General features: G+C 46.0%; 1 long non-coding RNA gene across 1 annotated transcript in view; it reads right to left on the reverse strand.

Annotated features, from left to right (window-relative positions):
• Positions 1–6,483: 6,483 nt before the first annotated feature.
• LOC115498800 overlaps positions 6,484–23,980 on the reverse strand; it is a 29,320-nt gene continuing 11,823 nt past the window's right edge. The window contains exons 3-4 of the long non-coding RNA XR_003963960.1: positions 7,767–7,867; positions 6,484–6,950 (exon numbers count right to left, since the gene is read on the reverse strand). This is a non-coding gene — a long non-coding RNA (uncharacterized LOC115498800). The remainder of the gene's footprint in view (positions 6,951–7,766; positions 7,868–23,980) is intronic.

The raw sequence follows: 23,980 nt of genomic DNA on the forward strand, positions 1-23,980 counted from the left end.
TTGGGGCGCCTGGGTGGCTCAGTCGGTTAAGCGTCTGACTTCAGCTCAGGTCACGATCTCGCGGTCCGTGAGTTCAAGTCCCGCGTCGGGCTCTGGGCTGATGGCTCAGAGCCTGGAGCCTGCTTCCGATTCTGTGTCTCCCTCTCTCTCTGCCCCTCCCCCGTTCATGCTCTGTCTCTCTCTGTCTCAAAAATAAATAAACGTTAAAAAAATTAAAAAAAAATAATTTATAAAAAAAGAAAATACTCTATTGTCTTCCAAGGATTGCAGCTATTTTCAATCAATTGAGGACAGGGAGAGGAAAAAGAAGAGAAACAGTAATTCAGAATGATGGATGATTTGATCAAAGAACCTCAAAGGAATTAATAAAGGAGGACATTAGCTGGTAATAGGCAAGCTAGTTAAAAAAGCTAGGCAGACAGAAAAGACCCAGTAAAAAACAGTGACCTGGAAAGCAGGCCCCGGCCAACTTTCCAACCCTCAACAGCCCTCCTGTAAAGCGATGGTTATTGCAAAAGGCAGCCTGTTCCATATTTGGACAGCTCTCATGATTAAAGCCATCTCATTCTGGGCTGAATCCTCCTCCCCTAACTAGCTTCTCCTTTATATTGGTTCTCCTTTAGCTCTCTGGAACAACTCTGAATACATTTAATCCCTCCTCTGTGTGAGATCCCTCTGAGTATTTCATGATATCTATTGTGCTTTATAAAGTCTCTTTTCTCAGCTAAAAGGAACAGCTCGGTCCCTGAGCTATTCCTCCTACAGCAGGAGTCTGCAAACCCTCAGCATCCTCATTGTCCGGGCTTGGAGACACCCAACACTGAACACAAAAGTCTGGGCATAGTCTTGGAGCAAGGACCTAGTGGAGTTCGCACTGTCCTCCTTTGGTTCTGATGCTTTCCCCTGCACGTTGTTGATTTGTCTTAACAATCAACTGAGAACTGAGTCCTGTATACATAAACTGCAGTCATGTTAAATCTTCCCATGGGGTACTTGCACTGTTGATTCTTTTTAACCCAGGCATTGAACTCTGATTATGATGGAATGTTCTCATGTTCATTTTGGTCGTTGCAGTCTGTTGTGGTTTTTTTGGAGTCTTCATCGTCAAGTCATGTTTTATCTCTATGTCCCAGCTTGGGTTACGTATAAATTTGGTAAGCATGACTTATGACTTCTATGTCTTCATCCAATAGAATGTCTAGACATTCATTCCAGATTAGAAAATAACTAATAAGCTGGATTTAGTTGTTCACTTGGCTATAAAATCAACTTGGCTATAAAATCAACTTGGCTACAGGTTCCAAAGTCAGGAAAATGAAAATCTTATAATGCACTCTCCTGCCTCTTTGTCTCCCATAATACTTTGTTATATAGCATTGGAATACTTTGCTATACATTCTTTTGGTTGAGCACCTGATGTGGTCAGCTTGATTTAAGGATCATGTTATATGAAAAGTACATATTTATATGCTAGGCTCAAAACAGTAAGGTGTTCACACTGAGAGGCAAGTAGGAACCAAGGCCACCCAACTCAGTCACATCTGGCATCTCCTACTGACTCTGGAACACATGCCTGGTGAATGGAATAATAAGCAGAATTGTTACACTATTACAAGGCTTTGTTATGTAAATTAAAGTCTCTTCAGGTAACTATGGGATGTTAATTCACTGCATTATTATGTAGCCCATATTTCTTGACTTGCCCATAAGAACTTAATGAGAGAACTATGCCAATGTGTTGCTAAGCTCTACATGCCTTGTCTACAACAGACTCAAAGTCCACGTTCTAGTGAACAGTCTCCAAGTCACATTCTAGTGAATTTTCAAATTTCTGTGAAATGTGTTCAGTTTGCATGGCTTGTGTTTTTGAACACATGCCAGTGCCTAGTGACTACCATGTTTTCTACGTGTTCACAAACTACAACTTTAACGTCCGAGAATTTGCCAGATACATAATGCCTTTTCCAGAATTTGCCTCCCACCTCCATTGATAAGTATTCTTTTTTTTTTTTTTAATTTATTTAAAGAGAGAGAGAGAGAGTGCGTGCGTGCTTGCATACTGGCACAAGTGCAGGGGTTGGGGGCAGAGAAAGAGGGAGAAAGAGAATCTCAAGCAGGGTCCACACTGTCAGCACAGAGCTAACATGGGGCTCAATCTCACAAACCCTGAGATCAAGGCTGGAGCCGAAATCAAGAATTGGATGCTTAACTGACTGAGCCAACCAGGCACCCCAATAAGTCTTCTTTTGATGACTCAGTGTCCAAAAGCCAACTGACTAGTTGATGCTTGTAATAAAGGGACTTACTGGGAGTAGACACCAAATTCAGAACAGCTTGATCCAGGTGCTCTAATAAAATCACTGAGAATCTCTCTATTCCTTGACTCTGCTGCTTCCCTTTGCTTTTGGCTTTGACATAGGGTCTCTCTAGGTGACAGCAGACCTGGCCCCCAGCATCTCCAGTTTATAGTCCCCCAAGTTTAGCAGGTTCATGGAGGGAAAAGTCTAATATCTCCTGAGAGACCTGTGCTCCACCTGAAACAGGGACTGTGGTCAGCCCTACCTGAATTACATGGATGGAGAGTTGGGAAGAAGTGTTTCCCTGAAGCAGTGGTCTTCAAACTTTGGCATGCGGCAACATCACGCAGTGGGCCTGCTGGGCCCTATCTCCAGAATTCCCATTCAGTACATCTGGGACAGAGTCCAAGAATGTGCATCTTTAACAAGTTCCCAGGTGATGTTGGTGCTGCTGGTTTAGGACTCGCACCCTGGAAAACAGTGCCCCTAAGGAAAATCAAATCAAGGAAAGGAATGAATGTTGCGTTGACAAAGCAGAAGAGGTCCACCTCATTGAGGAAAGTCAAAGAGCTTAACTCCTCTTGGAGGAAGTAACTAGCATGGAACACTGGGAAGCCTGGTTAGGAATGGCCCTAGATTATTCCATTGCAGTTTTGTTTTATCTGCCATCTATCTGCCACAGCCTCTCCTCTAGTTCTAAAGCTCCTGCCACAATGGATTATTTATCTGTTCTCTGCACTTTTGCTCAGGCTGTGCCTGCTGCTCAGATCCCGGCAAACCCCTAATCATCCTCCCAAGATGAAGGCTAAATCCCATCCCATCTTGGTGGCCTTCTCTGACAATGGCCATCGCTTCTCCATCACTTCCGATCTCACCACCCCAGAAATGAGTTGTGCCTTGTCCTGTGTCCCACACGGCACTCTGTATCTCACTCAACTATAGTATAGTAACTCAGGTTTGCCTCCTACTTCTCTGACTTCTCCTTCTCAGCCTTTTTTTCTTGCCTTTCCCATCTTGTACTCAACCTGAAATGCAGAGTGTTCCAGAACCGAGGGACGTGCGACATTGTTTCTCAATCCACAGTCTTTCCTTAGGCCCACTGCTTTATTTGCTTATTTTTTTCTGTTGAGCATCTGACTCCTTTCTTTTTTAATGTTTATTTTTGAAAGACAGAGAGTGAGTGCCAGGGAGAGGCAGACAGAATCTCAAGCAGGCTCCACACTGTCAGCACGCACTGTCAGCGCAGAGCCCAGCATGAGGCTCCATCTCACGAACCGTGAGGTCATGACTGGAGCCAAAATCAAGAGTCAGACACTTAACCGACTGAGCCATCCAGGCACCCCTAGGCCCACTGCTTTAAATTCCACCTAAATATTGATGACAGACACATTTGTATATCCAGACTCCTGTACCCCCGTCTACCTGATCTTGCCATTTGACCTTGACATGGAATCACATGTGAGAGTGACAGTTGGGGGATAGGGGGGTGGGATGGATGGTCACCTCCCTCTGAGAAGTGAGCACACGAATAATATATAGCCATTTGCATAGTCAGAGCTGAGAAGAACAGCATTTGGAACAGAAGGAACAGCAAACTGGCAAATGCACATGTGAATGGTACTCTTTCACTCTGCTTATCAACCAAGTCACTTGTTTGCTGTCTGTGTTCTTCCACCAAATTATACAGTCCAGGAGAGGGGGGCTTGGGAGTCTCAGTCGGTTAAGCGTCCACTCTTGATTTCGGCTCAGGTCACATGATCTCACGATTTGTGAGTTCAAGCCCTGCCCCCCACCCGGCGGGATTCCACCCTGACAGTGCGAAGCCTGCATTGGATTTGCTCTCTCTGCCCCTCCCACCTGGCTCGCCCGCGCGCGCTCTCTCTCTCTCTCTCTCTCACACACACAATAAACTTATTTTTAAAAAATTCCAGGAGAACAGAGATCATGTGTACTTAAAATATGCACAATAATGAATGAATGTATGATAATTATTTGTTTTGAGGACCTGAGGGCTCCCTCATTTACTCTGTCCTCCCAGTGCCTAGCGTGATGCGGGGCCTGTAGCAGGTGTTCGGTACATATCTCCCAAACTAATTCACGAAGCCCTTCGCTTCCTTTGCAATTACTGCTCTGGGAAAAAAAAATGTTGCCATTTTTAAAAAAAATTAAAGACAAGAAACCATGCATCAGTGCCAAACAAAGTACTGCGGAATGGTTTTCAAAACCATAACTCCCTGATGGGATAATGTAGTTTAAATATAGCAGCTATTTTTCCCTCCAGTCGGTTTGTTCTTTGATTTTTGTGGAAAGATTTCAAAAGTTCTCTTCCACTGCCCTCCTGTCTCACCCCCCAAGGTGCTCAGATCTTGAACAGCAAAATGTTTAAAATGAAGAGACGACAGGGCCTTCGGAGCCTGGTAGAAAAATGAACAGTGATTAAATGTGATTTTTAATTTTAAATGATGAGCCACTCAGAGTCTCCCTTCCCTGCCAGGTGCCAGGGTGTTGCTCTGGCGGTGGTAGGGGCACAGTGAGCAGGTAGAGTTTCCGTCGGGCAGAAATCCAAGGCTTGCGAATGTGCCGGGTAGGGTTGCAGTGGACAAATTCCTAGAATAGGATCTTTGTTCCCAAGCTCATGAGCTTGCTCCCTTGATGTCCCACAATAGAAAAAAAAAGGGGGTGGTGGTGGTGGAGGCATGTTTAGGTCTCCTATTGTGATCCCGCTGTCGTTACCTGATAGTTCACACAAGATCCCTGGAGGCTGGCTGCCCTCCCAAGTCACCTTGTGATTCTCTCCTGATTTCAGAGAGGGGGAGGGAGGGGGACACTGTGTATCCTGAGGGAAGCATGTCTGACGAGCCTGATCCGTTCCATCTGGGAGGATGCATCATGAGCCCCATCTGGCTCCAGCAGTCTGCCGAGGCTGAGGCGATGGTCCTCGCCCGCACACCCCCGCCTGCTCCGGTCTCTCACCAGCCCGCTCGGCCTTCATCCTCCCCCGAAAGCAGCAGCTCCTGGCTTCTCCCACTTGCAAGGCTTCCCCTCTTCCTAGCCCTTGCTTTCTTCTCTGCAATCCCCTTTGCTCCTTTCTCCCACCAGAGGCTTCTCTCAGTCTCCCAGTCCTTTTGCAGATGCCTCTTGGGACAGCCTTGTTCATTCACTCAGTGCTCCTGCACCACCCAGATCATGTCCTGATTTGGAGACAGATACACCCAATGTAAGGTCTTGTCCCGTGTCTCACATGCTGGAGTCCAGATACAAGGGTACTGCTTCCCCTTCCTTCCCTTAGTGGTTTTCCGTTTCAAATGGTGGTAGAATCCACAGCCTCTGCTTTAGCCTTCAAGCTTCGCTTTTGAATCTTCTCAGGTGGGTCCAATCTGCACAGATGTGGGGGGGATGGGTGGAGTCCAAGAAAGCAAAGGCTTGGCTGGAGATGTTTGCAAACATTAGACGTTTCTCTTCCATGACTCATCGGAGGAGAGCAGAGTCCTCCCTCTTCCTGGAATGCAGCAAACCCATGGCCAACTCCTACCCCCACCCTACCCCCGAAATAAAACAACCCACACATAGAGCCTTGTCCTTAAAAAATCAGATTTCCCTTAAACATCTGACATGGCAACTTGGGGAGGGGAGCATTTTAAGGCCTCAGGAGAGCAGCCTCTAAGAGGGATCCTCTGACGTGGGGACAGAGGAGTCTGCAGAAACAGCCTGTCATTTGCAAGCAAAGAAAGTGCAAGTGTTGTTAGGTGGGGTCCCTTGAAGAAAAGTGTCTTCACTGCCCTCTACCTCCTCCACTTCCCCCAACCTTTCTACTTAGTAGCTTCCTAATATATAACCTGGGATAGACAACATTTGGATCATTCTAGAGACGCTTGATTTCAGTGGTACATAAAAGGGCTCTAGGAGAAAATAGGCGGATGCAGACAAAAAGGAAGGAAAGGAGACTAAAAGGAAGACATCATTTATTAAACACATATCTGCCATGCATGCAACGTGCTAGGACCTTTTCACGTGCTGGCTTACTCCATCCTTGGGATAAGCTTGTCAGGTAGGTGTCATTCCTATCTCCCCAGATCCTGAAAGCTGATGGTCAGACAGGTTTAAGTCATGTGCGCAAGACACACAATTGGAAACTGCCATTCAGTAAACATTGTTAAGAACAGAAGATTATTTGTATGGGGGAACAACTAGTTAGAACCATTCCTCGCACCATAAAATGCAATACATTTCATAGGGGAAAGAGTTACACACTAGAAAAAAAAATCTGTGAAAACAAAAGCAGCAACAATAAGCGTATATGGGTGGAAGGGAGATAAATTTCTAAGTACTTCAGATAAGGAGACATTTTTAGTTTGCATAACAAAACGTTACAAAACAAATGGAGGGAGTATATGCATTAGAGACTTGTAAGAAACTGTGTGATTCCTTGAAAAATCTTTTAAGGAGAGTAATCTGATTCTGTGGCTGTTTAAAGGCACTCAGAGAAAGACACATTCATATAGATCTTGACTGTAGCAAATATCTCAGTGGCTGGTCCTTGGAGCAGGTTAATTTCCTGCCCGGGGAAGAGGCAGGGGTCATTCTGAGTTCTGCAGAACTGTAGCTCCTGCAGGTGGGGAAGGGCCAGCTGTTGAATGCGCTGCACACGGAGCCCTGAGAAGGATGCAAAGAAGAAAGTGACATCCACTGAAAACCGCATGAGGCGGCTTCCGCCAGCAGAATGCAGTGACCTGAGCTGGAATTCTGCCAGGACAGTGGGATTAACTTCCCAAGCGCGCGCCAAAATGGGCCCCGGGATTTTTATTTTTATTCGTTTTCCATTACAAGTGCACAGCAACGCAAACAAGCCCCAAAACAATGAGAGCCACCGAGAGTCATTTTCCCTTGCGGGTGCGGGGTGCCATCTCAGGACCACACGTCTTGCTGACCTTATCTTACCGAAGTTTACAATTGAGAGTTTGATTACTCAGTTCCCCACCGACGTTAATGGTAGAATGGCATAATGATTGCCCAATTAAAGCAGTATGCACACACCAAAAAAAGGGAAATAAAGCAAGAGTGGGCCTAAGAAAAGATAGGTCTAGCTGTCCCAGTCGCCCAAGATCAGGAGCCTGTAGACACGGGGACTGAAAGAGATCTGACCGCAGGCAACTAAATGTCAATTAAAGAGATTGGGGTTAAGAGGGAAGGGAAGGGCTTAGTGCATTAGATCCAGACTTCAGGCTAATGATGCTCTCAGCGGGTACTTTCTGGCAGACGTTAGGTATGTTTTAACTTGTGATTTGTTCTCTTCCTCCAGTTTCATGATTCAGAGTTATCACAGGTCTTCCAAAATACCACCTTTTGGAAATTGTAGGAAAACAGATTCAGGGAATTGCAGCCACCTGGTGAGGAATGTATGCTCTTAGGCAAACTACTTAATCGGTGTCCCTAGTCCCTCTTTGGTGAGATGTGGAAAATAGAACCTACCTCAGGCAGCTTTCCTCAAGTGAAGTGTGTAGCATAGCACTTGGTAGAGCTGGTGGACAGACACACACCTTTATCTTAGGCTCCTCTTAAGATCCAGCCTCCTTGAAACAAATCATTGGGGTCAATCGTACAACAATAAACACATCTGCTAACATTATTGAGTATATAGAGGCTTCATATTTTTCATATGTTCCTTTTTTTAGTAAGAAATATGCCAGACATATAAAAAAGTACAGTAATTATATAATAAGCACTCATATACCCATCATCCATTTGAAGAAAGGTAACACGCTTGGCACAATCGGAGTCCTTGTGAGCTCTGTGAATTCCTCCTCCTTTCTTTCTCAGTGGAGACTTCTGTCCTGAACTCAGAGTTTGTCTTCCTCATGCACAGTTTTATATTTTTACCAAAGATAAATATCTGTATGTATCTCCATAAGCAATATTGCAAACTGTACTGTTTTGCATTTTCTAATCGTACATACAGACCTCACCAATTCTGTGTGTTTCCTGCATATTGCTTTTTTTTACTCACAATTATGTTGTTTTTTTTAAAAAAAAAAAACTTCAGGTTTAGTTATATCTTTATCTACATCTACAGCTACTTCATTTTTCTTGCTCTCTAATTATATATATATTGAAATAAATAAGTAGAACAACACAGGAAAAGCTGAAATCCTCATTGTTCCCCTTCCTCTGTAATCCATATTATTAAGTTTACAATGTCGGATTTCCCAGACCAAATCAAAGATGAGGATTTCACTTTCTCTCTCTTCCCTAAAACACTTAGCTGTTTTTTCCCCCTTGCTTCCAAAATTGATGTGACTTCATTTAGGGCTGCCAAATTTTGCACTGCCGGTGCCTGGAAATAGACTGGTTTGCACCGTAGAGAACTCATCTTTGTGTGATAGGTCCCACCTCCTCTTTCAGACTGTGAAGGCTGCTCGTACCTTGAAGAAAGCATTGCCATGGGATTTGGCACTGTGGGAATATTGGCTGATGACAATTTCTCAATTGTCAGGTTTTTATAGAGCCTTAATATTAAAAGAGAAACAAGAGGCACCTCGGTGGCTCAGTCAGTTAAGTGTCCAACTCTTGATTTCAGCTCAGGTCATCATCTCAGGGTTTGTGGGTTCAAGTCCCACATCAGGCTCTACGCCGACAGCATGGAGCCTGCTTGGGATTCTTTCTCCCTCTCTCTCTCAAAATAAATAAAGGTTTAAACTTTAAAAAATAAAAAAAGAGAGAACCGAGTAAAACCCGCAGATCAGCATAAACTTTTCACTAGCCAGCACCCCCCCACCACCAATAGTTATGAAATGATGTGACTCCAGACATTTGCGTATATACTTTCCTTTTGGTTCCTCTGAGCTACCACAATAATTCAAACAGTTTAGTTTGTATAAGAACTACTATATAGGAGGGTTGTTTACACTAATATATATATATATATATAGTATATATATATGTATGTATATATATAATGTATATATATGTATATATATATATATATATGTATTTTGTTGGCAATTTAAAGGGCTTTTGGGGATTGGCTTGACTACAGTTAATTTTCATCTTACTCATCATATATAATGTAATTTCTTTGTTGTAAGTTTTGAGCAAATGCTGGTTATTACCATTATTATTAGAGAGAAGTACTTCACTGATTTGTAAAAATACTAGAACAAAATCAGCTTGGAGGAATCATGGGAAATGGCCAATGTATATGAAGATGATGCTTTTGTTCTTCCAGATAATGTGTTCTGGGTGGACCAGGTGGCTTGGTGAGGTTGGGCAGGGGGCCTGCCATGCCGTGTATGGGGTACCCCGCACAGCAGACAGGATTCCACTTCAAGACTCATTACTGAGCTAATCTTAGCACATGCATAATTGGGTTTTATAGTGCCACACCCCCCTTTCTTTTAATTGCAGTCAAAAACATCACATAAAATTTACCATCTTAACTATTTTTAAGTGTATGGTAGTAACTACGTACACTTTGTTGTGCAACAGATCTCTAGAACTTTTTCATCTTGCAAAACTGAAACTCTATGCCAGTGTAACAGCAACTCCCCTCTTGTCCCCAGCCTCCCAGACCCCGGCAACTACCATTCTACTCTCTGAGAGTTTGACTGTTTTAGATACCTCATAGAAGTGGAATCATGCAGTATTTGTCTTTTTACAATTGGCTTATCTCACTTAGCATAATGCCCTCAAAGTTCATCCACACTGTAGCATATGACAAGATTTCCCTTTTTTTTCTAAGTTTATTTATTTTTGAGAGAGAGAGTAAGAGAGAGTGTGCGTGTGTGATCAGGGGAGGGGCAGAGGAAGAGAGAGAAAGAGAGAATCCCAAGCAAGCTCTGCGCTGACAGTGCAATGTGGGATTCGAACTCATGAACCGTGAGATCATGACCTGAGCTGAAACCAAGAGTTGGACTTTCAACCGACAGAACCACCCAGGTGCCCCTCCTTATTTATTTATTTATTTATTTATTTATTTATTTATTTATTTATTTATTTATTTTTAAGGCTGAATGAAATTCCATTGCATGTATACACCACATCTTTTTTCTCCACGCATCTGTTGGTGAACATTTAGGTTGCTTCCTTCTCTTGGCCATTGTGAACATGTTGCGAGGAACGTGGTGTGCAAATAGCTCTCCAAGATCTGTTTTCAATTCTTTTGGATATATACCCAAAGTGGAATTGCTGGATCATATGGTAGTTCTATTTTTAATTTTTTTTAAGGAATCTCCATACTGTTTTTCTTAGAGGCTGCTCCATATCATTTTGATCCTGGCTGTACTGTCCTGCTCTTGAGGACAATACCAGTTTGGTGAGCCCACCTTTAACCTATGCTCTCTATTCTGCTAATTCAACTGTAGCTACACTAGGTGCTCTGGGCTCTGGCAGCTCCACCCCACTCCACCCCCTAGGTTAGGCCACCCCATTCTACCCCCTAGGTCAGGCCTTTGAGAGTGATTCCAGATGGAGCAGGGCTCAGGCACAGGACCCAAGATCCCAGTGACCAAAGCATCTCAGATGCCATGTTGGCTATTTTTTTACTTTCTAAATCTGGGAAGCATTGCCACTTGTTTCTTATTTTCCTCCTCTTTCTTCCAGAAAGGCAGATGTAACTGTCAGAAGGAGTTCATCAGCCTCATTCTGTCATTTTTCTGCTCTTGAAGCTACTGACGTGGATGGAACCAGGTCTCAGAAGCCCAGGTGCACAGATGTAAACTTTCAGTGGAAGCTTCCTCGTGGCTGTTCCCCAGGGTCACCTGTGGCTCTAAGGCATTAAGAGCACCAAACTCTTACAGGGCAAGGCCCAGAGTCATGCATGATTCAATTCCCAAGTCACAGAATGGATAGAGTCCTCCCTCAGATCTCCCACATAAGCTCCATATCAGACCAGAGAGTTTTAGTCTTTCTTTTTCTGTATGACCATTCCAGGAATGAGCAAACCGGCTCATTACTAGTCCTGAGCTGGTGAATCCTGAATCATCTAACCAGGGTCATTGTGGCACCAGCAGCTTCCCACCTATGCCTAATTCATTGGGCTTCAGCTGTAGATTTGACCTGTTGGGTGTTCAGAGGTCCATCTTAGACTTTTGGGGAAGGGTGGCAGGTATGGAAGGAGACACAAATACCTTCAAACATTATTCTTGCCCTCTGGAACCTTAGTTTCAGTGATGGACAGAGTGGAAGAGAGAGAGAAAACTTTGAAATAGTCTTCCTTCTTAACCCACGAATTCTCAGGCCTAGTGCTTATTGGTGCTATGTGTGCTAGAAACATGGGTAGGCTGGAACCTGTACATATTAACTAACCTATCTGGTTTAGCCTTGGAAAAATGATGTTTCAGGTCTAAAAAGGGATCATGATGAACCTAATTTTCCTCTCTAGACCCTAAGATTCCACTGAAGAGATACCCAGTTGGAGAATTTGGGAATAGAGAAAGATAACTGAAATCTAACTCGATTGGGAGGAAATTTTAAGTTTACTCATGTATATGAGCCTCAGGCTTTGAAAAACCATGCTGACCTCATTCTCTCTATTTTCCTTTCTGATTGCTACCTGTGATCGTCAGTGTTATGTGTTAGTGCGGCTAGACTACAGTTCCCAGTTATTCAATCAAACACTAATCTAGTTGTTGCTGTGAAGGTATTTTGTAGATGTGATTGACATTCATGATCAGTTGACTTTATGTACGCATCATACTTCCTGATTTCAAACTATATTACAATGCTAAAGTAATCAACACATTATACTGGCATAAAAACAGACACATAGATCAATGGAATAGAATAGATAGCCCAGAAATAAATCTATGCAAATTTGGTCAATTAATTTACAACAAAATGGCCAAGAATATACACCAGGGAAAGGACAGTATCTTCAATAAATGATGTTGGGAAAACTGGACACTCACATGCAAAAGAATGCAACTGGGACCCCTGTGTCATACCATACACAAAAATCAGTTCAGAATGAATTAAAGACTTAAATTCAAGACCCGAAGCCATAAAACTCCTAGAAGAAATCATAAGGGGTAAGCTCCTTGACACCAGTCTTGACAAAGGCAACAAAAGTAAAAATAAAAAAATTGGAACTACAGCAAACTAAAAAGCTTCTACACAGCAAAGGAAACCATCAATAAAATGAAAAGGCTACCTATGGAGTGAGAGAAACTATTTGTAAACCATGTGTCTCATGAAGGGTTAATATCTATACATAAAAATAACTCACACAACTCAATAGCAAAAGCCCAAACAATCCTATTAAAAAAAGGGCAGAGGAGTTGGGTAGACAGATTTTCAAAGAAGACATACAATGGCCAACAGGTACATGAAAATATGCTAAAAATCACTAATTATCAGAGAAATGCAAATCAAAACCACAATGAAATATCACCTCACATCTGTTAGAATAGCTGTCATAAAAAAGTCAAGAGATAAGTGTTGGTGAGGATGTGGAGAAAAGGGAACCCTTGTGCACTGTTGGGAGTGTAAATTGGTGCAGCCACTGTGGAAAACAGTGTGGACGTTTCTCAAAAAATTAAAAATAGAACTAACTATCATATGATCCAGCAATCCTGTTTTTGAGTATATATCCAAAGGAAATGAAAACAGGATATTGAGATATCTGCACTCCCAAGTTCACTGCAGTATTATTCATAATAGCCAAGACATGGAAACAAACTAAGTGTCCATCAACAGGTGAATATGAGACCATATAGATATGATATATCTATATCTATATCTATATCTATACCTATATCTATATAATTCCTATATATATCCAACAGCTTCTGTTCCTGCTAGAGAGTTTCCTTCTAGTCTCCCCTTTCTGGTGGCACTCTCTATGGGTTTCAGGTTTTCCTGACCAGCCCCCACAATCTCATAAGCCAATTCTTACTATATATCTCCTACTGGTTCTGCTTCTCTGGGAGCCCTGACTGATGCAGAACCCTTCATGCGTGTTCTGGAGCAGCTAGAATGGTCTTGCAATTTCCAAAGGTGCCAGCTGCATTTCCACCTCTGAGTTTTAGCTTGTTCCCTACAGCCTTGCTGGGATGTCCTCTTCCAGGGAGCCACTTGTCAAGTCTTGACTCTCGCCTTCAGTTCAAAGTCCAGCTTGAAGAGCTGCCTCTGTGAAGACTTCCTGGCCACCTCGCCTGTATGAGTTCTCCTTCCTGGGAGTTCGTACAGCGCTGTGGATGACCACTCATTCGGCCTGCAGACCGACTTTATCTTGTTATGATCTGGTGAGGGTCAGAAGCGTGACTTCTATATCTTTGCTTCCCTAACTCTAACTGTTGCCCCACCTGAAGGATGTACACAGACATTTGTTGAGGATGCCACTGAAGCCCTACCAGCATAAGCGGAGTGCCATCTTTAGCTTTCTGATGCACTTCATAATTCCCGTCGCTTCACAAGTGCCAGCATTTTCATGGTGTGCAGCACCCCCACCCATATTCTGACGCTCGGATAGGCTAGAGTGACAGAAGGTAGTGGTGGGGGGGCTTTTGGAACATGACTCAAAATAGAGAATAGAGCCAAAGACAAGATTTTGATGTAAACACATATAGGAACTGTGTATGTCAAGAGTCTGAGGCAGGGTACCTGGGTGGTTCAGTTGGGTGGTTAAGTGTCCGACTCTGGATTTTGGCTCAGGTCATGATCTCACGGTCATGGGATCAAGTCCTGTGTCAGGCTCTGGGCTGGGCATGGAGCCTGCTTCTGATTTCTCTCTCTCCCTCTCCACCCCTCCCCTACACACTCTCTCTTTCTCATAAATAAGTAAGTAAATAAATAAATAAATGGGAGTCCTTGATTTCTAGAGATGCACACTAAAATATTAAAAAAAAAAAAGAGTCTGACGAAAGGTCTTACTGCCAGATTCCCACTTTCTTCACTTCCCCTGCTTGCAAGCATTCAAAATCTCTGGCTCCATGCAGGGAAAACCTGAAGGAACTGACCATCCAACAACCTGAGCCAAAGATCCTAAGTGGAGGTGAGGAGCAGAAAAATGGGAACACAACACTGGCGCCTGGCAGAGGAAGGAGTCCCCGGAAGGAATCTCCCTTTGGAGGACAGCCTGGAGGAAGCCTTGGGTGGTTCTGGAGCAGCAGGCAGGACAGGGTACCAGGCGTCCGGGCATCCGGGAGCCTCACCCGATGGGAACAGATATTTGGGACTGGAGTCTGAGGTGAGGGATTCATGCAAATCCCTCTGGACTCCATGGGTGCATGTGACTAACCTGCTGGCACCTGCCTCTCCCCTCTCCCACAGGGTGCTGGGCTGCACCTTCTGTCCTTCTGACCCTCCAGGGGGAGGAAGGGGATTACACGACCTGTCAACCTGTCACCTCTCTGAGGTGATGGTGCATTCCTGTCTGACTCAGAGAACCGCAGGCTCTTCAGGGACCCAGGAGCCCAGGAGGTTCCCATCAGGAAGCTCAGTGAGGGGGCACCTGAGAAGGCCCCTTTTCTTCTTCTGGCCTCCCTCCCTTTCTCGTCTCCCCTGAGAACAAAAAGAATTGAAACTTCTTGGGAAGAGAAGGTGGGGTGCATGGGCCCTTTGGCTTTAGCTCAGTTACTTCCTGAAAAATCCTATACTGTTTCTAGAATGGTCTGAGCTTGCAGATTGAGTTTCAGTTAAGGGAAATCTTAACTCTGACCTTTCTTCTGAGGTGGGGCACCTCTGAGGGAGCTGACAGGGTGGCAGGGGCTGAGGTGATGGGTCGAAATGGAGACACAAGTCCTCACTGAGAACAAAGTTCTTCTGGATATGTCAAATAGGAAACAATTTTCCTCGCGGAGGCACCCCTAAGTTATCTGGGTCCGGACTGAAAGGCAAAATCAACAGCGTGAGAGCAAGAACGAAGTATGGACAGGAATGACGAGTTGCTCTGTGTGACGATTACTCACGGGTCTACACCGACTAGTTAAAAGATGTGTGAAAGGTAAGTCCAGCCTCACTAGTAACCAAGGAAATGTAAATCCAATCAAAGACATACAATTTGCAGCGACCATACTGCACTGCTCTTAAAGAGGACCTTGTCTTAGACACCCTCAGACACGCTGGGAATGCCTTCTGGCTTTCCGGAAAGGCACTTGGTAATAAGTAACAAGACTTCAAGAAGGATGACTCAGTAATGTCACTTCTAGGAAATGATTCTAAAGAAATAACAAGAGATGTGAGCAAAGATGATTTTATGCAAAGATTATCATTGCTTCATTATGAAAGGAAAAAAAAAAACAACCACCAACCCAACCCTTAAATGTCCAACAAAAGGGAATGGTTAATCACCATAAATGCATATTGGCGATTATGTCATCACTAATTTAAATAAGGGCACGGGTGTAGCCAGTTTGATGAAACCCTGTGTGTGAAATCCCTTTGCTGGCCAGGAGGAGCTCCTTTACCTCTCTGGGAAAGGAGGGAGGCCTCACTCCCTTCTCTGTAAAAGGCGTTTCTCGGCATCTACCAAGGAGAGCTGCTTGGAGAATGAACCGTGATAATGGGTGTAAAGTGATTAGCGGGGTTCCCAGTCTCATAAGACTCGATCAGTGTGAACGGTGATCATTTCAAAATGGACATGTATTCTTTTTTAATAAGGAAAAAAAATTCTAATTCATGCTGTTTTAAAGTAATATGTCAGAAGAATTTCTGACGAAGCAGAACACAAAAACACATTAATTATAAACGCTGATACAAACAATGGGTGTGCATAAAGTCCGTCTTGCGCAAACACACACGCATATACACAGAGACGTGGGTGCAATTCAGAAACACGTAAAGGAGCTGCCTCAAGGTATTACCAGGAGTTAAGTTGTGGACTATGGGTGACTTTAGTTTCCCTCTTTATACGTTAGTAAATTTTCTTTTCTTTTTTAAGTTTATTCATTTATTTTGAGACACAGAGAGAGCGAGAGAGCAGAGGAGGAGCAGAGAGAGAAGGAGAGAGAGAGTCTCAAGCAGGCTCCAGACTCTGAGCTGTCAGCACAGGGCTGGATGTGGGGCTCGAACTCACCAACCAGTGAGATTCTGACCTGAGCTGAAACCAAGAGCTGAACGCTTAACTGACTTGAGCCACCCAGGTGTCCCTTCTTTTTTTCAAAAAAAAAAAAAAAAATTTAATGTTTATTTATTTTTGAGAGGGAGAAAGAGATGGAGAGAGATGGAGAGAGACAGAGCACGAGCGGGGGAGGGGCACAGACAGAGGGAGATACGGAATCTGAAGCAGGTTCCAGGCTCTGAGCTATCAGCACAGAGCCTGACTCGAGGCTCAAACTCACAGACTGTGAGATCATGACCTGAGCCGAAGTCGGACGCTCAACTGACTGAGCCACCCAGCCACCCCTTAAACTTAAAAAAAAAAAAATGTTTTATTTATTTTTTGAGAGAGAGAGAGAGAGAGAAAGAGAGAGAGAGAGGGAGAGGGGCAGAGAGAGAGAGAGAGAGAGGGACAGAGGATCTGAAGCCGGCTCCATGCTTAAAGGCTGACAGTAGAGAGCCTGATGTGGGGCCTGAACTCACAAACCATGAGATCATGACCTGAGCCAAAGTTGGACACTCAACAGGCTGAGCCACCAGGCGCCCCTACGTTAGTATATTTTTAAAATTTTCTACAATCAGCACTTTATAATTTTTAAAAAGTAAAAATGTCCAGAAGATTCCAGATTTGGTGGTGGTGGGGGACCCAAAAGGGAAAACTGTGACCTCCAGCTGTGAGCGGCCCCTCCGTTGGTGTCATCCTCCACAGAAAGCCGAGTCACCCCTGTGGGGCCAGGGTGTCCTGTGAAATATATAGAGCAGGGTCAGGCCAGCTTGTGAGGCACGATGGCCTCGGCAGACCTTTCCAGGGAGTGGGCACTCTGCCACCGGGCCTGTATCGTAATGAGATAATGTTTGTGAAAGCACTTGGCCAGAGAGAAAACTCTATCCAGATAGGTGATTCCGGGCTTATTCTAGAGAAAGGAGGCTCTCAGAGCACATTCCATTAAGGAATTTCACACTCTTGCCTCCTCCTGCAAACTCTTCCCTTTTCCTCCCTCCCCTGAACAGAAATATATTTAGCAACCCTATCTAAACTCTCTTCTTTCCCTTAATTTGATTAAGGGGCTGGGGGGACAAGGGATGAAGTGGGGGCTGAGGAGAGGGGCAGATGGAGCTGCAGGGAGAGATTAGAGCAGGTGGACGGCTATCTGGGGCCAGAGTGGTGCTTGAGTGTGGACAGGACGAGGGCCTCCAGGTACTTAGTACAGAAGTGTAGAGGACAGAGGGAGGGAGCGCTTGATCACGGAGCACAGCTCTCCGGCGGGATGAGAACCGAGTCGGGGAGGGTCAAGCCTTGAGAACCAACTGGGAGAATGGGGGGCATGTCCTAAGGGAGGCGCTGGCATTTTTTCCGAGTCCCTGCTGGCTTCCTGGAGCTTTAGGGTCTTCAGATCCTTAAGACGTTCCAAGAGACTAACACATGGTGAACCCCTGCTACATATTAGGTATTTTGACATACCTCAGCCAATTTACTCAAATTAAGTAAATTATTATCACCTGTGAATATCATGCTCTGAAAGAAGAGGCATTTTTGCCTGCAAGCTGGGGACCAGACCCAGCTTGCCTTGCTTCCTCTGCTCCCCCCGGCTCATGCTACCTTCAGGAGGAAAATAGTTAACAGTCAGTATGTATTCAGTGCCTTAGAAAGAAGTGGTTCTATTCAGTCCTCACAATGTCTCTATGAGATAGATGCCATTAATGACCCCATTTTACAGAAGAGCAACCTGAGGCTTAGGGTAAGCAATGAAGCTGAAGTCGCAAGGCTGGTAAATGGCAGAGAGCGGGGCCCTCCAGAGCCTGGAAAGGTAAAGGAGTCTGAGGCATTCCACATAAGAGGGGCCCATAGCGTGTGCTTCTTTGATAGTCTGGTTGCTCTTTAAGGACAGGGACCTTACCTTGTTTATGCTGTATTCCAAGCCCTGAACACAATGTCGGGGACAAAGGGAACACTTGCTGCAAGAACTAGAGATACTTGATAAGTTTGGCCAAAAGAGTCTCCACTGGGGGCCAGCTCGATGAGGATTAAGTGAGACGTATTTGCCTAGGGATTTCCAAGTATAAAATGTCACAGTGCTGAGCTTCAGAAAAAGGCTCTGTTGGCACTGGGGATCCCTGCAGGAGGCTTTAAAGGTGACCAGGACCTTGACAATGGGCAGTCCCAGGGAGAGGGCTCCAGCTGCCCTCATGGGTTGGATTCAGACCATAGTGACAATAAGGGGGGGGGGGCTGTCTGGCACACACTCCCCACTAGTTCCTTCCACAGGGACATCTCAAGGACATCTGCAAACTCTGGGGGATAAAACATAGTACAGGAGATGGGGGGTGGTTGGTGGGAAGAATGCCATCTGGGCAGCTCAGAAAGATGAGAGAGAGGGAAGTGGATGATTAGTGCTTTAATTAACAAGGACCTAACACCCTTCTAGAAATAGGTTTGAAAGAATAAAGGGCAGAAATCTATTCTCTTCTAGAGAGGACTGGTATCGTCCAGGAAAGGACCTCAGGCTTCAGCAAGTCTCATTGATTAATAAATACCTCATCGCCTTGTGGTCCCGTACAGCTTCAGATGAAGCATTTCGGGCTTCTCTTTTTTCTATAACCCGTGCGGAAGGCTACCAAAGGGCAGAGAACAGAAAGAGCCACCAAGTTCCTGGGCCAAGTCCAGGGTTTCCTGGCCTGTTTTCAGAGAACCTCAGCTTTTCTCCCCCTCTCACAGCAGTCCTTGGTGTCTTTATGTGAGCTGCTTATTAACCAGGGGATATCAGGACACTGGGAGGGGATTGCTCGCACAGTTGCCAGTGAGGGCAATTCAGAAACGCAGAGTGGAGCAAAGCTGATGTGTGCAGCCTGTGTGACAGACGGAGCCTGGCAGGATGGAGCCAGAGTCTGGTCATCAAGCTGGAGCATCGGATTGGAGGGTCCTGGGACCTGCGGGTGGCCAAGAGAGCCAGGGGCTCACTACCAACGGTGCCCATCCATAGAAGAGTTCCATCAGCCAGGACAAAGGATGGTGAATGGCTCTGGGGCCCAGAGCAGGAATCCCAGTTGTGGGGGGCAGGGCAGGGCAGGGATCATCACTCCCCTCAGAGAAACAAATGGAGGCAGCTCTTTCAATGCTGTAGGAGCTCCTCTACCATCTTCCTTTTCCAAAGAGACTACTTTCCAAGAAGAAGCCCCAAATTCAACATGCAAATCCTAGGCATCCCTCCTCCCCTTCTTTTCCAGTAAACTGCTGCTGACAGTCCCAGTGTACAGGATTACTACTGACAGGGCTTCACCAGCCAGCTAACACCCTGAGGTCAAACCGTGGAAGCAGAGCCCCCTGGGCCCAGAGATGAGTCTTGATACTTAGAGCATGGAATGGTTTCCTGCTGGGTCTAAAGACAAGCGGCTTAGCCAGGCTTCAGTTGGGCCACAGTGTTACAGGTCTTAGGTTTCAAGTTGGGATCAGCTGCGCAGAGGGAAATGGTTGGGGAAACTCTCTCTTGGCTTCTTTCCTCATGGTGGATGGCTAAAGGAAGAGAAAGCTTAAGCTGCTGAGCTGGTGTTGGTGCCTTAAAAATAATGATATAAACACAGCCCAGAAGTCAGCCTGTGGAGTCCCTGACGGGGACCAGAGAAGAAACACTGTCCTGACTTACCCTTCAACCCACGCTCTGCCCTCATCTATCACCTCAGAAGCTAAACAACTTCCTCAGATGGCCCCATGGAATATAAATCACAAGGGCCCTAGCTTCTAAGAAACCTGTCCACACAGCAGCCGTCAGAAATACTTGTCTATTGGGGCGCCTGGGTGGCTCAGTCAGTTAAGCGTCTGACTTCAGCTCAGGTCACGGTCTCACGGTCCGTGGGTTCGAGCCCTGCGTCGGGCTCTGTGCTGACAGCTCGGAGCCTGGAGCCTGCTTTGGGTTCTGTGTCTCCCTCTCTCTTTGCCCCCCTGCCCCCTGCCCCCTGCACGTGCACTCTCTCTCTCTCGAAAATAAATAAATATTAAAAAAAAAAAAAAAGAAATACTTGTCAATTTCTTCTTCCTCTGAACAGGGAGCTAAGCAAGTCAGACTCGCAGATGAATGTGCCAGGTCACTGCCAGCGTGCTGCTCAACATCTCGGAGACTTGGTCCTCACCTACAGGTTGGGGATCAGTCATGTCTACCTCACAGGTTTGAGGTGGAAAGTGAGATGAGATATTTCAGGTGGGTGCTGTGCTTAGCACAGCAGTACCTCAATGAATGTTAGCTGCTATGTCATCATCATTCCATTGGCTGAAGAGGAGAACAAACACCACTTTAAAAAAAATATTTTTTAATGTTTATTTTTGAGAGAGAAAGAGACAGAGCAAGAGCAGGGGAGGGGCAGAGAGAGAGAGAGGGAGACACAGAATCCGAGGCAGGCTCCAGGCTCTGAGCTGTCAGCACGGAGCCTGACTCGGGGCTCGAGCTCATGAGCTATGAGATCATGACCTGAGCCAAAGTCGGACGCTTAACTGACTGAGTCACCCAGGTGCCCCAAACAAACACCACTTTTTTTTTTTTAACGTTTATTCATTTTTTGATAGAGAGAGACAGAGCGTGAGTGGGGTAGAGGCAGAGATAGAGGGAGACACAGAATTCGAAGCAGGATCCAGGCTCTGAACTGACAGCACAGAGCCCAATGCAGAGCTTGAACTCACGGACCTGAGCCGAAGCTGGACGCCCAACTGACTGAGCCACCCAGGCGCCCCAAACAAACACCACTTCTAATTCTAATCCCAAACAAGAAGGGCAGTGGGCCAGAGCCTCAGTGATTTTACAAAACACCAAGCTTCTTTCTCCTGTTTGCTCTCACGCCAAATCTGTGCCAGACGGGTGTATGCTTGGCAACCTCAGTGGCCCCCAAGTTGTTTAAATTCTCACTGAGTAGCCCAACAGATACCTAGACCCGCTGGGGCACAGACAAAGTCAAACGCTCTGGGGGTAGCAGTGGAAGATGGTATAAGAAATCATCACAAAGAAAGTTTGTGCAAATTCTGAGTGTCTGAAGAGCTGTGGTTCACTCAGAGGGCCCCCTTTTCCAGACAGGCAGGAGAGCTAGCTTACAAATTCTTCCTTTCGTACATATTTCCATGATGGCATCATAACGTGGAACACGTCTGGCTCCCAACCGAACAGGTAAAGACACGACAGCATTTCTGTTTGAAAGCTCTTGAGTTGCCAAAGCCTTTGCCTTCTGCTCAGGTGTCCTAACCTCCCCTGCCTGGGAATTGGATCTGGGGTAATGGGTGACCCAGCAGGCTCCGAGATGACAGATTCCTGCAATCGTGTAGCAAGGCTGGGACAACCTGGGGCATCTGGCCTGGCAGGGAGGCAGGCAGGCTGGGAGAGGCAGCCGTAAGTACACCGACCTTTGTCCCTGTTTGCTCTTGGAGAGGACAGGCCCCTGCCAGTACTGGCCTCCTCTTCTCTGTGTGTGCCTGGGACTCCTGGCTCATCAAAATGTTCCCGGGAACCTGAGAAGGCCTGACCCTGGTGGGTGGCAAGCAGAGACCTCTTCAGGCGGTCAAAGGGCAGTCTGAAACTTGCTCAAGACATGGCAGGTATGGGGCTCATAGGCGTGTACGTGCTTCTGTTCCTGGGAGAAAGCTCTTCCCTCTTCTGGCTTTTTTCCCAGCTAGCAGGCTTATAATTAATTAACCACCTGCCCCTCCAGAAAGCTCTGTCTACTATGGGACACTGCTTTCTTCAGACCACTAAGAGGCCCAAGGGAGCATATTGGAGGACAGGAGCCCAAGATCTGAGCTCAGGGGCCTGCCTTCCGCTTTAAGGGCCTGTCCTCTGAGGGGGAAACACTCCTGTTTCTGCCCTGCTCACTGCCAGTAAAGTGGTCCACCCGAGGAGCCTGTATGTCCTTTCTTCTGGCAGGGTTCTCCAGACCCCTGGCTCCGCAGGTTGGGCACAAGGAGGGTGGCGCGCACATGTCTGTCTGGTGGGGGGTGGGGTGGGGCCAACTCCATGACCCTTTGGTGGTAAACCCTCCTTTTTTTTTCCCCCTTTCTTTCTTAATTTCCCCCTGAATGACGCTGCTGGGGCTTGAGGCAGGTCGAGCCAGAAAAGCAACTTCTCTTGAGAAAAGTCTGAGGGTTTTCTCTTTTAAGTGGGAAGTTGTCAGTGCAGGTCCCCTATCCCCTTCACCTTATGGAGGGCACTGTGCCTGGCATTCCCTTCCAGCTGGCAGGGGAGCCTGCGGTCAGAGAGAAGCATCCTTCTCTTTCACAAATAAACAAATCCAATCCATGTGCTAGAGGACTTAGGGTGTATTAATAGCCAGATATTTGTTTTCCTATTCTGGTGCTTGTCCCCTTCCACCAGTAGGAAAGATAAGAGAACACAAAATGTTCTCCACCAGCCACCCTTTCCCCCTCCCCCAGGGAGAGGCAAGCCAGGGGGCGCGAGTTCTTCTGTTTAAAGCCATTGCTGATGTACGAACTCTGAGAAAATAGACTTAAAAGTTTATATTCGGTCTCTCTTGGCTACTGTTGCTGCTCAGCAAAGAAACTCTATATTGTTTAAACCCTCCAGGCAAACGGGTTGCAAGGCAACCTTCAAACAATAGAAGATACCCCAAACCGAAAATAAAGGCCTTAAGGGCTGGAAACCTGAGGTCGTGCTCTGGTGAAGTGATTCCAAAATCCGGGTGAATGAGGATGTTGTTGACCAGGCCGCGCTTAAGTGGCGTCAACCCCTTTGACTGCTTTCAGCCTTCTTCATCCAGTTTCTTCCAGACACATGGGGTCCCTCTTCTTTTTACTCCCCGACTCTTAGTTCTTTCCATGGTCGTCAATGGAGACCATGGCAGGGAGGGGGCTCAATAGGCTTGTAATGTCCAACTGCCTCCTGTCTTGAGGAAAGTTCCAAAGGCTCTAATCAGTGTACTCCCCCACTGGCTCCTACCCAGCCCTGAGGTCCCAAGAAACCCAGGAAAGGAGAGGGTGGGGCCCAACTTAATCACAAGGGCCCTTGGCGCAAGTAGGCAGGAGGGTCAGCTAGAGGGAAGTGTGACAGAGGCTGGAATGGCTTGCCTGGAAGACAGAGAAGGGGCCGCGAGCCAAGGAGCGTGGTGGCCTCAGAAGCCAGGCACCAAGTTGGATTCTCCCCTGGAGCCTCCAGAAGGAACAGAGCCTTGATGACACCTTGATTTTTAGGCTCATAAGACTTCTGACCTCCAGAAATATAAGAGAACACATTTCTGTTGTTTGAGGTTTGTGGTTATTTGTTACAGCAACAATAGGAGGCTGAGACAGCAACCAAGAACCCAAGGATCTTTCACCAGGACGAGAAGCTATGGTTGGTTCTTGGGCACAGGGCTGTAGGACTGCAGGCTGGTAACTGGCAGACCATAGTGTCTCCCTCCAGATGCACTTTACCACGGGTGACCAGACCATCAGAGGGCACTCAATCAGCTGGGCTGATTGAACGAACAATCAAATCAACACAAATCAATAAAAAGTCTGTTTCTTCCCCCCCCACCCCCCACAAGGTAGGCTGATCAAGTATTACCCCATAGAAAGACCTGAGCAGCTGGGACATTGTTTTCTACCACAACCTGTGGCCCTACCCCAACGAGTGTCATTCGAAGAGATATCAGACCAGAAAGGGAAACTGGAAGAAAGAAAAATA

This window comes from Lynx canadensis, chromosome D3 (assembly GCF_007474595.2).
Source record: "Lynx canadensis isolate LIC74 chromosome D3, mLynCan4.pri.v2, whole genome shotgun sequence".
NCBI lineage: Eukaryota > Metazoa > Chordata > Mammalia > Carnivora > Felidae > Lynx > Lynx canadensis.